Source organism: Neovison vison, chromosome 13 (genome assembly GCF_020171115.1).
Source record: "Neovison vison isolate M4711 chromosome 13, ASM_NN_V1, whole genome shotgun sequence".
NCBI lineage: Eukaryota > Metazoa > Chordata > Mammalia > Carnivora > Mustelidae > Neogale > Neogale vison.
The window spans coordinates 31,197,413-31,210,061 of NC_058103.1; the positions used below are offsets into that span (position 1 = coordinate 31,197,413).

Sequence of the window (12,649 nt, forward strand, 5' to 3'; positions counted from 1 at the left end):
CTTAGCTGATTTTAACAAGTATCTATGTGCAAGTATCTATGTTCTAAGAAGATGTCAGTCCAGAAAATGGGGGTATCGGTTTCCATGTCAGCGGACAGCAAACCCAATTCCAGCGTCTAAACCCCAATTGCTGGCCAACGCGTCGGAATCAAAGCGTTAGCGCTTAAATTTCCGGGCGGAGGCGCAGTATGTCGCAATGGGTCGATTGCTTTGGCCTGGCGGAAGTCTATCAGGAGAGGACCGCGGCCGCGAGGACGGTGGAAAGGCAGGGAGCGTGTGATGTCCTCGTCGCCCGAGAGCTTGAGCTGCTGGGTTTCGGGAGGCCACGCTGGCCCTCTTGGGACGGCCAAGCAGGTCGGAGAGTTCAGTCGTGTTTGCACACGCGCTGGTCGAGTCCCGTTGTTGGCGATGGAGAGGTGAGAGCAGAGAGACCCGAGGCAGAAGTGTGAGGGCGGGATTCTGGAAGGGGCGGGTCGTGATGCGGAGAATCTGTGATTCGCCGGGCGGAAGGCGGGGACCCGGGCGCTCAGGCGGTGGCCGGTGGGTTGGGGGTCTTCAGGCAGTCTTCGTCGAGGGTGACCCCTGCAGGAGGTGGCAGAATGACCAGACGCCGGAGCCAGATTCTAACCCAGGCGTGGGTAGTAACAGAGCCTGCGGGCTGCGGCCGCCGGGATGAAGGGTAGTTCCTTCACTGTGCGGTTTGCGGCGTCTCCGTGCGTCAGCTTCCCAGTTTGTAAAGTGGACTTAATTCGTATTTCACATAGTTGATCGAAGGATATATAAAGAGTTCAGCTCAGCGTCTTCCAAATGGTTGGGACTCCCAGAGTGGTTGACCGCTGGGTTACTCTCTGTGTTCTCACAGCTCTTTCCCTGCCTCACTCGCGTGATACTCTTGTGTTCTCTACGTGTGCTCCCTTCTACACGGAGTGCCCTTAGAATGAGGACTCTGCTCTCGGGCGCCTGGGTGGCTCAGTGGGTTGAAGTCTCTGCCTTCGGCTCAGGTCATGATGTCAGGGTCCTGGGATCAAGACCCACGTCGGGCTTTCTGCTTGGCGGGGAGCCTGCTTCCCTTCCTCTCTCTCTGCCTGCCTCTCTGCCTGCTTGTGATCTCTGTCTGTCAAATGAATAGATAAAATCTTAAAAAAAAATAATAATGAGGACTCTGCTCCATTGCCCAAGGGAGTGCAGGTTGTCTTTGGTGTCAGCGGCGGGAGGATAAGGTCTTGGAACCCTTTAGACCTCAGTTGGAATCCATGAAACTCCCTTTGAGTTCCTTAGTGACCCTGGGCATGTTGTTTGCTTTTGCAGACCTCGGTCTGGTTCATAAACACAATAATTGGGATAAAGCTTTGGGTTCTCCTTCCAGTCTGAATTAACTCCAGTTACACACTAATGAGACCATGGACAAAGGCCACTTAATTGTAAACACAAAATGGTCTGTGTTTTTGAGGGACTGTAAAATTTATTTCTGGTGGCCTCTAAGGCAGACAGAAAGTACTGGATTCAGCGCTCTTAAACCCAGCAAAATTACTGGAATGAATAAAGTAATGCACCGTCTTTCCTTGTAGCGGTGTTATGTGAAAACAGCATATTGTTATATATATCCCATAATTACTATGACGTCTTCAAGGTGGATTATATCTTCTGATAAGTATTACTAATCTTTTTTTTTTTTGTTAAAATCTTTTTTGTTTAGATTTTATTTATTATTTGACAGAGAGCACAAGTAGGCAGAGAGGCAGGCAGAGAGAGAGGGAAGCAGGCTCTCCGCTGAGCAGAGCCCAATGTGAGGCTCTGATCCCAGGACCCTGAGATCATGATCTGAGTGAAGGCATACGCTTATAACCACTAGCCATCCAGGAGCCCCTAAATAGTACTAATCTTTATGGAAAAAAACATTTAGAAGAGGGTTTTAAAGTAACAGGGATACACTAAGTAATATTCTCAGATAATGCCTTTGAAAAAATGATGAATTTGATGCTTCGGCTTCTCTGTCTGTTCCCTCAATTGCCCTTGCTGATAGCATCAGTGACCCACTACTTTCTAAATCTAATATTTTTTCATCTTTATCCACCCTGACTGTTCTATAGTATATGCTACCAATGCTGACTTCCTGCTTTTAGAAAACCATGCTCTCATTCATAAACTCACTGGGCTTGCTTTCTTCTCCACCCCTGCTCCCTCCCCCTCCTTTTCTTGTTAGGTTGCAGTCCTCATTTTCCTTCATGATTTTTTTGGTCTATCCATTAATCTGTATTTTTCAGCACTCCCTCCTACATACTTCTAATTCTACATGTCCAAAACCACACTTGATGGCTTCTTCAAACTTTGTTCATCACTCTACAATATAATACATAATATTCACCTATATACATGTATTTTCTTTTTTTTTTATATACATGTATTTTCACCTTCCTCAGCCCCCACTACCAGAATTCACCAGGATCTTTAGTTTGTCTCTTAAATGTCTCTATTCTATTCCTACTACTTTGCTTTAGTCCTCAGTTATGTCTTCTATTCCTGCTCATACTCCGATATTTCCTACTCATTGGGAAGGAACTTTGAATGCCCAGGGTCTAGGATTATCCTGAGGCTTCTTCATGCACATATTTCGCTTCTACCCTGGAATGGCTGTCATGGTATCTACTCATGGTCCCTCTATGTGGCCCTTCCATGCTTCTCATAGCATAGAACACTCTCCTAAGGGAGTGTTCAGAAAAAGAATATCTGGAGACTGAGTTCCAGGCGAGCCAGGTAGAAACTACTTCTACCACTACTGCTTCTTTTTTCTTCTTGTATATCTCTCTAGACTTGGAAGTAACCCAGGTTCATTATTGTTGCATTCTGTTAGTTACAGGCCAACCACTAAGGCCAGTTGAGCCCAGATTCAAGGAGAAAAGAATTAGACTCCATCTCTTGATGGCGGAATGGCAAGGTCACCTGGCATAAGGGAATGTGGGATGGATGATATCTTCAGAAAATATCATCTGTCAGATACATGTAATACATGTGTATACTATATATATACATAGTGCTAGTTTTTTCCCCCAAAGAACAATATTCATAAACTAGTCTGAACTTTTTTTCTGTTATTTTTTAGTGATCAGTGATATGAGTGTCACTTCCTTCTTTCCTCCCTATTACTATTGTAGTAGTGTTCATGGCTGCTGTACACAAAAAGGAATCTTAAGACCAGGTAACCACCATGCAGGAAAAATGACAGTTGCCACTTTAAATACCTGGAATGGTGGATCTACCCAGCTCCTTACCTTTAATAAGTCAGCCTTCATTAAGAGGAAAGGGGTGTGGCTTCTCAGTCCTCATCACTAATCACAAAATAGAGAACAGGGTGCCTTCTTTCTCCCTGTAATTTAGATGTGATACATGTAATTGCAATTTACTGGAGTTTCTCTAGAGTGCATTAGCAGATTACCAATCCTTTTTTATAGTGCTTTATTTCCAGAAATTCAACGAATAACCACTCCCATATACTTTTTGCCATTGGGAGAACATTCCTGTCACGTATTTAAAATTATATTGATAGGTAATCAGGTGCAATTTTGAGTTTAACACAAGGTCTTTGGAATTGCTCTGGTGATCTCCTGAGGTGGGCCCTAGGGCCAGATAGGGAAAGGTACCTCAGTCTGATTAACCTCAGTTTGCTGTAACGTGGTTAGGTTAAAAGAAGGTTTCAGCGATGAATGACATTTCTGATTTTGTCTACCTCCTCGGTAACCCTGCTTGTCAGTGGCAGTTATAACTCTAGATGTTTGTGTGTCTCTCAGTATCCTCTTAGGACACAGGGCTTCCCAGACTCTGTCCCACGTCCACATTTTTTGGAAGTATCTGTGTGTCATTTTACTATCTGCATTAGTTTTCTACTGTTGTGTAACAAATTACTATAAACTTAGTGACTTAAAACAACACAGATTTATTACTTTACATTTCTGAAGGTCTGAGGTCTGATGGGCGTGTCACTGGGCTAAGATCAGGGTGTTTGTTGTCAGGGCCGGACTCCTTTCTGGAGTCTTTGGGGAAAATCTGTTTTCTTGCCTTTTCCTGCTTCTGGAGGCTGTTTGCATTTCTTGGCTTGTGGCCCCTTCCTCCATCTGCAGAGCTGGCAGTGGAGGGTTGCGTCCTCACTTCTCATCACATCACTCTGACCTTTTCCTTTGCCTCCCTTTCCCACTTTTAAGGACCTTGGTGACTCCATCGTAATTGTCTGGATCATCGAACTGTTACCTACCTTAATTCTATCTGCAGCCTTAATTCCTTTTTGCTCTGTATGATTATATAGTCACAGTTTCCAGTGATTAGAATGTGGATGTCTTTGGAAGTGGTGGGGAGATATCCTGCTTAGCACAAGGAGAGCTTTATTATTTTGGAGGAGTCCTATTTGAGTATGATAGGAAAAATGTAGAACTATCTCACAAGTAACATCATCATCGTTACAATCTTCCATTAAAAAACTAAGACATGTTAAATATGTTTGAAAAGTAAATGACAAGCTTATGCATATATATCAACTCACTAAAATCATTAAATAATGATCTAAAACTATCCACAAGTTACCACTTTACCCTTAAATTCTAGAAAGGAATCTAGAGAGCTGAGCGTGGAATTGGTGGTGTTTTTCCCCTGAGAATATTTCTGCCATAGGCTGAATGTTTGCATCTTCCCAAAGATTCATGTTGAAACCTAATCCTCGTGATACTATTTGGAGGTGGAGCCTTCCAGAGAGGATTACGTCATGATAATGGAACCTTCATGAATGGGATCAGTGCCCTTATAAAAGAGGCCCCACCGCACAAGCTCTGTGACCCTTCCTGACATGTGAAGTTATAGCCAGAAGACTAAACAAGGAAGGGGGCTCTTAACACTGAATTTCTTCCCATCTTGATCTCGGACTTCAGCTTTTAAAACTGGCATATAAGTCACCCAGAGTATGATACTCTGTTATAGCAGTCTGAATGGACTAAGTCAGTTTCTAATTTTAGAAGTGGTAGCTGAGATGCTAAGAGATTTTGCAGTACTTATGACATTGTTGGAGGTATAATAATAAAAAAGTTGGGATCCAGGGCCCAGCAAAAAGGGTACCTAGTAAACTATCATGGCTTTGGATTGGACAGTTAGAGAGCTTTACTGACTGATACTTAGAGAAACAGCCCAGAATCCATTCACTTTGAAAATAGGTTGGCAGTTCCTTAAAATGTTAAGCATAGAGTTGCCATATGACCTAATAATTCATATACCCAAGAGAGATTAAAACATATATTCACATAGAAACACAGATTCATAGTAGTATTATTTATAATAATCAAAAGTGGAAATAATCCAAAGTACATAAGCTGATGAATGGATAAGCAAGTGGTATATCCATACAATGGAATGTTATTCAGCAATAAAAAATGTCGTACTGATGCATACTACAACATGGGTGAACCTTGAAAACATTATGCTAAATGAAAAAATTCATTCACAAAATGCCATGTATTGTATGATTCGTTTTGTATGGAATGTCTAGAAGATGCAAAATTATGGAGGCCAAAAGTAGATGAATGGTTGCCTAGAGTTGGGCAGAGAATGGAGAGTGAGTACACATTGGTGTGAAGTTTCTTCCTGGAGTGATGAAGATGTTCTAAATTTAGAGAGTGGTAAAGGTTACGGAACTCCATGAATATTCTAAAAACTCTTGAATTTTACACTATGGTGAATTTTATGGTATGTGAGTTATGTCTCAGAAACACTATTTAAAAAAAAAAAAGGTATTATCTTAGTCTCTGAGTTTGGATCAGGGTGTTTTGGATTGCTGTTGCCTTTAGGTGCTGGCAGAAAAAAAGTGAAATTATCTCTGGAGAATGAAAACACTGTCTTAGCCCACAAATTAATTAATCTTGCAAATGTAATGTTAAACAGAATTTTAAAAGAACCAAGTACATAAAGAGACAAAATAACATAAACAAGAACCAGCAGAAACAAAAAAATAAGTTCAAAAAAAATAATAAGTTCATGGGAACTCTAGCTGTTGAAGTTACTAGCTAGAGACTTAGAAAACTGTGCTTAATAGGTTTAAAATGGTAAAAGACGAGATTTTTTAATTTTGGCAAAGACCTGGAAACTATGAAGGATGTAAATTTGAAAAAGAACCAAAAGATACTCTAAAATGAGAAGTATAACAAATATTAAAAACTCAATAGGTAAAATAATAAGAAACAAAGCACAACTGAACAGAAAATTACCAAACTGAAAGAAAGTTCTGGAAGAAAATACCCAGAATAAAACATGGAGACATGAAGTGATGAAAAGTAGTGATGAGAAGGTAAAATACAAAGAAGATACCATGAGAAGGTCTAACCTATATATAATTGAAGTCCTAGGAAGCAGGTATGAGATGAATGGGGCAGAAGCAACGTGTGAACAAACTAATCATTGAGAATTTGCCAAATCTCATGAAAGATCAAGCTGCAAATTCTAGAATTGTTACAAACTACATGTAAAATAATAATAGCAATGATAGTAATAAACACACTTTATAAAAAATTTGCTGAAAACCAAGGAAAGGAAAATAACTATAAAAACAGCAGTGGAGAGTGCTTGGGTGGCTCAGGTTTGGTTTAAGCATCTGCTCAGGTCATGATCTCAGGGTCCTGGGATGGAGATACACATAGGACTCACACTCAGCAGAGAGTCTGCTTCTCCCTCCCTCTGTGTCCCCCCCACTCGTGTTCTCTCCCTCTCTCAAATAAACAAAACCTTTAAAAAAATTAAGAATAGCAAAGGGAAGTTTCTTTATTGTGTAGCATACTAATAGTACTAAAAATGGAGGGGAAATTTCTTATTCTGATGCAAGGTTATCTATAAAAAGCCCACAAAATATGGTGAAATGTTGAAGTCATTCCCTTTGAGGTTAGATCAAGGATTCCCACACTATCCCCACAGTTACCACTTATATTCAACAATATACTGAAAGTCTTAGCCAATCTAGTAAGGCAAGAAAAATGAAAACAATTGGTGACAGATTGGAAAGAAAATTTTAAATGTCATTATTTGAATGTGACTGTGTGAAAAATCCTAAAAGCTCTACAGATGAGTTTTTAAAGAGTTTAACAAATTTGCAATTTAAGATCCATAGATAAGAATCAATTGTATTTCTATAAAGCAAGGTAAAAAAATGAAAGTTGATTTTAGAAACAGTACCACTTATAATATTTTGCATATTGCATCCCAGTATTTTGCATCAAATAAAAGGTGTTCAAGCATTCATCACAGAAAATTAGAAAATTAAAAAAAGAAAATATTATTGAGGTTAAAAGTGACCTAAAGTAAAGATAATGATACATACCATTTCATGGATTATGAGATTAAAAATCATACAGATGTCATCTCAATAGAGCATGATCTATAAAATTAGTACACTCCAGTCACAATTCCAACAACTGTTTGGTGAAATTTGAGATGATTCTAAAGTTTATGTTGGAAATTCAAAGGGCCAAGATTTGCCCAAGACAGGTTAAGGTATATGTCCAAGGACAGATGAATAGACAATAGAGAATGTAAAAAATAAAGATTATAGGAAAAAAGACCCATACATCTCAATACCTCAAAACATAGAGCACAAGATAAAGGAATATTTAGATATATAGTGCCCCCCAAAATAGAATCTTGATTCTTATCCCATATAACATAAAATCAGTATTCCATTAGCTATATTTGTCTTCATATAAGAGATTAGTCTTATATGTCTTTATATAAGACATTATCGTCTTCATATAAGACATTAGTCTTCATATAAGAGATTTTTAAAAATTTTAGATAATATTAGATAACATATTCAGAGCAGAAAAATAAATATTAAATGGGATATAAAATAAAGGAAAAGTTTCTAAAGATGAATTTATTTGAGTAGGAGGTGGTGGGGTTGAGAGAGTCTAAAGCAGCTCAGCACGGAGCCTGACATAGGCCTCAAACTCACAACCCTGAGATCACGACCTGAGCTGAAACCAAGAGTTGGACGCTTAGCCGACTGTGCCACCCCTACGCACCTAAAGGAAAATACTGAGAAGTTGGACAATGTTAAAATGAAGAACTTAGGGGCGCCTGGGTGGCTCAGTGGGTTAAGCCGCTGCCTTCGGCTCAGGTCATGATCTCAGGGTCCTGGGATCGAGCCCCGCATCGGGCTCTCTGCTCAGCAGGGAGCCTGCTTCCTCCTCTCTCTCTCTCTGCCTGCCTCTCTGCCTACTTGTGATCTCTCTCTCTGTCAAATAAATAAATAAAATCTTTAAAAAAAAAAATGAAGAACTTAGGTCCATCAAAAGATAACATTAAGAAAGAGAAAGAGAAAAGATAACATTAAGAAAAAGAAAAGACAAGCTTTAAACTGGAGGATTTTATTGCCACACATAAAGTCAATGAAGGGCTTGTGTCCAGAATATAAAGTGAACTTCTTATGAATCAAAAGTAAAAGAACAAAGGCTTCACAAAGGAGATATATCCACATTGCCAATACAGGTGTGAAAAGGGCCCAGCCTCATTAATCAGGGAAAGAAATGCAAACTAAAACCACAGTGAGATAACAGTGCATGTCTAGCAGAATGGCTAAAATATTTTTAAAAAGAAAATAGGTAAGAATTGGCAAGAACGTGGAATAACTAGAAATCTCACATGTTGCTGGGAGGGTATAAATTGGCACAATTAATTTGGAAATAGGAATGTGTGTCTGTGCGTCAAGATACATGCATAAGATTGTTCATAGCCACATAATAGCACATTTCATAGCAGTAAAAAACCTAAAATCAACCAAAAAGTCCATTATCAGTAGAAGGAAAAACACTTGAGAAATGGTGAGGATGCTGATTGAGGGAGGGTAGAGACAGAGCAGAGCAGAAAGAGGGAGGAAGAGAGAGAGAAGCAAGATTTGAAAAGGAGACTAACCAGACAGGACTACAGATTAGAAGGAGTCATGAGGCAGAGGGAGAAACCTCAGTGAGTGAGGTCCCATGATCTTTTTTTTTTTTTTGGTAAAGATTTTATTTATCTATTTGACAGAGATCACAAGTAGGCAGAGAAGCAGGCAGAGAGAGAGAGAGGGAGGAAGCAGGCTCCCGGCTGAGCAGAGGCCTGATCCCAGGACCCTGAGATCATGACCTGAGCTGAAGGTAGAGGCTTAACCCACTGAGCCACCCAGGTGTCCCAGGTCCCATGATCTCTTGAGTTGTTCTGCTTTCCAGTAGGGGGGAAGTAGAAGACAGAACGGATTGATCTCCTTTTGCTCATTAAACATTACTGGGCACCATTTATATCCTAAGCACTTCTCTAGAATCTCGAAATACTAACATGGGTTAAGAGTGCAGTCTGCTGAGTCTTCATTTGAACTTTACAATAGCCTTTTGAATCTAGACCGTCATTTACATTCGACATAGTAAAAACAACCCATACAGGTTTTATCCTGAACGGCATTGTACATGGAAATCAAGGGGAAAATGTTTTTCAAGAGAGAGTGTTCTCCTGCATCAGATGCTTGAGACTTTATATAAGAGGAGACTAGAGGACTGGTTATTGAGTTTAGCCACGTGAAAGTCATTTCAGAGGAGGAGTGGGGATAAAGCTATATTAGAATGTATTGAAGAGAGAATGGGAGGTAAGAAAGTGAGAACAGGTCATGTGGAAAACTTCCAAAAAGTCTTTTTGCAGTTAAGGAAGGTAGAGAATGGAGTGGTAACTAGAGAGAAGACTAAACTGGTTAAGGTCATATTATGGAGAATGTTTCTCACATTGGCAGTGAAAACCCTTGAAGATTTCAGAATCATACAATTCACTGAATGTGGAGGGTGGAATTGGCATGATTACTTGGAAAGGGTGAAGCTGATAGACCAGTGTGCAGATAGTCCAGGAATAAGGGCACAGGGATATGAACCTGGGTGGTGGCCACCGGGATGGAAATTAACAAACAATGAGATAATTATTTTATTTTATTTTACTCTATTTTCTCATGTTTTATTTTTTAAGATTTTATGTATGTATTTGGCAGAGAGAGACACAGCAACAGAGGGAACTCAAGCAGGGGGAGTGGGAGAGGAGAAGCAGGCTCCCTGCCTTCCCTGCCTGCGGAGTAGGGAGCCTGATGTGGAGCTTGATCCCAGGACCCAGGACCATGGGATCATGACCTGAGCTGAAGGCAGACGCTTAATAACTGAGCCACCCAGGTGCCCCTATTTTATTTTTATTTTTATTTTATTTTATGATTTTTATTTGAGAGAGAGAGTGCACGTGCTTGAGCTGGCGGAGGAACAGAGGGAGAGGGACAAGCAGACTCTGTGCTGAGTGTGGAGCCCAGCATAGGGCTTGATGTGGGGTTCCATCTCATGACCCTGAGATCATGCCCTAAGCCAAAACCAAGAGTCATACTCTTAACCAGCTGAGTCACCTAGGCGCCCTGTAAGTGGGGGTCATTTTAGATCTTTAAAAAGATCATTTTAGTGATCTTTGCTGAAAGATTTTCAACAAAATGCCCAAATCACTTACTTAGAGACAAAAGTATGGAGCTGAAAGGAATCTAATGTTATAGAAAAGGAAACTAACACCCAAGAAAGGAGTTAAAACATATATCTTACTTGGAAAGAAACTAAATGTACCCACATATATTTATATATTTATGCATTGAGAATATAAAATGTACTTGAAGACACCCCGGCCAAGGGTCCTGGCTAAGGTCCTCTGAGCAGTTTGCTCCGTGGTCTTCAGCCCCATCTGGCAAATGGTAGGACCTTAGGCTTTCCTCATTCATGTCTCTTAGGTGTTCCCTAAAGGGCAGGGCTGTGGTACACATTAACAGTTCTGGAGGACATCAGTTTATACTGGGCTCATGGGAACTTTACTCTGCATTTCTGTTCTGTGGTCATCTTGAGTCTGTCACCACTCACCCTCTCCTCTGCACATCTGTGGCCCACAGTCAGCCAACTCTCCCAACATTCCTGTTGTGGTGGAGCTGGCTTGTTGTCCTCCAACTCTGGTTACGATTTGGGCACCTGCTGTCCATATTGCTGCCACCGGAGCCAGGTTGGCTCTTAGCTGCTGCTAAGACCTTGAACAAATTACTTAACTTCTCTGTGCTTTTGATACCCATTTGGAAAATGGTAAAAATATTACTGCTTACCTTACAGGTTTGCCTTGAGTATTATTAAATAAACTAATTACTGTAAAACACTTAAATATATTAGCATTTAGAGAGCTTAGAACACTACTTGGTACGTAAGAAGGATTTTTAAGGCATTATTATTATACTCACCGGATACTGTGGATCAAACTAAATGTTGCACTTAGGCTCTCTTCTTCCTGCCCAAAAGAGCCCTACTTACAAGGGGTGTGTGTGTGTGTGTGTGTGTGTGTGTGTGTGTGTGTAGAATGCTTTACTTAAGATTGGGGGAATGGAGGAATTTGCATTTCATTTGTGTCACGAACTTAAAATTTCAGGGTATACATTTCTGTTCCTAAAAGCTTCTCAAGCCACTTTAAATTTACTCTCCTCTCATTCTCTGCTCATCCCACATTTTTCATCTTTATGAATGCAGAGAAATTGAGCTGTGTCTTCACCATTAGCTCTGCTGACTTGTGATCGCAGAGTCTTATCATTCACTCAACCTGTTTATTAAGAATTATCTTGGGGCGCCTGGATGGCTCAGTGGGTTAAGCCTCTGCCTTCAGCTCAGGTCATGATCTCAGGGTCCTGGGATTGAGCCCCATGTTGGGCTCTCTGCTCAGCGGGGAGCCTGCATCCCCCTCTCTCTGTCTCTGCCTACCTCTCTGCCTACTTGTGATCTTTGTCTGTCAAATAAATAAATAAATACAATCTTTAAAAAAAAAAGGAATTATCTTAAGCATGGGTATTTCCTTCTTCTGTGAAATTGTAGATACAGTTTCTAATGGTTCTCATGTATTCTTTAATATTGAAGTATGTTGAAAGCAGTCCAATAAATTATCTTATCATTTGAGCCATCTTGCTGGATGTAGGTTTTCTGTAAATCCAAATTTTCACACCTTAAGAGTACAAAAGTAATACAAGAAACTGTAAGCCCTTGGGGTGCCTGGGTGGCTCAGTGGGTTGGAGCCTCTGCCTTTGGCTCAGGTCATGATCCCAGGGTCTTGGGATCGAGCCCTGCATCGGGCTCTCTGCTCAGTGGGGAGCCTGCTTCCCTTCCTCTCTCTCTGCCTGCCTCTCTGCCTACTTGTGATCTCTGTCTGTCAAATAAATAAAGAAATAAAAATCTTTTAAAAAACAAACAAACTGTAAGCCCTTAAAGAGCATAGATTAAATCTTTTTCATCTCTGTGTCTGCAGCAGTACCCAGTAGGTGTCTCAAAAACTGATGTACACTTAATTCATTGTATCTTTTCAGTAGAAATGAAATACTTTCTTTGGGGAGAAGTCTTCAAGGTTGGTACTCATTTGCAGTGAGTCGGTATAATGTTGCAAAATTTCTTCACTACCATGATGGTAAAGCAAATGATTCCTTTTGGGCTCAGCTCAGGTGCCAGAGAGACCCAGCTGATATTTATACGCTAACATAATGCCAGGAACTCTTAAACATCATGAGCAGTTCTCATTCTTTTCACTCCACAGGACTTGAAGTCTAGCTTTATGTTACTGCAATAAT

General features: G+C 40.5%; 1 long non-coding RNA gene across 1 annotated transcript in view; it reads left to right on the forward strand.

Annotated features, from left to right (window-relative positions):
- Positions 1-245: 245 nt before the first annotated feature.
- Positions 246-12,649, forward strand: part of LOC122893927 — a 47,207-nt gene continuing 34,803 nt past the window's right edge. Inside the window, exon 1 of the long non-coding RNA XR_006381723.1 lies at positions 246-416. This is a non-coding gene — a long non-coding RNA (uncharacterized LOC122893927). The remainder of the gene's footprint in view (positions 417-12,649) is intronic.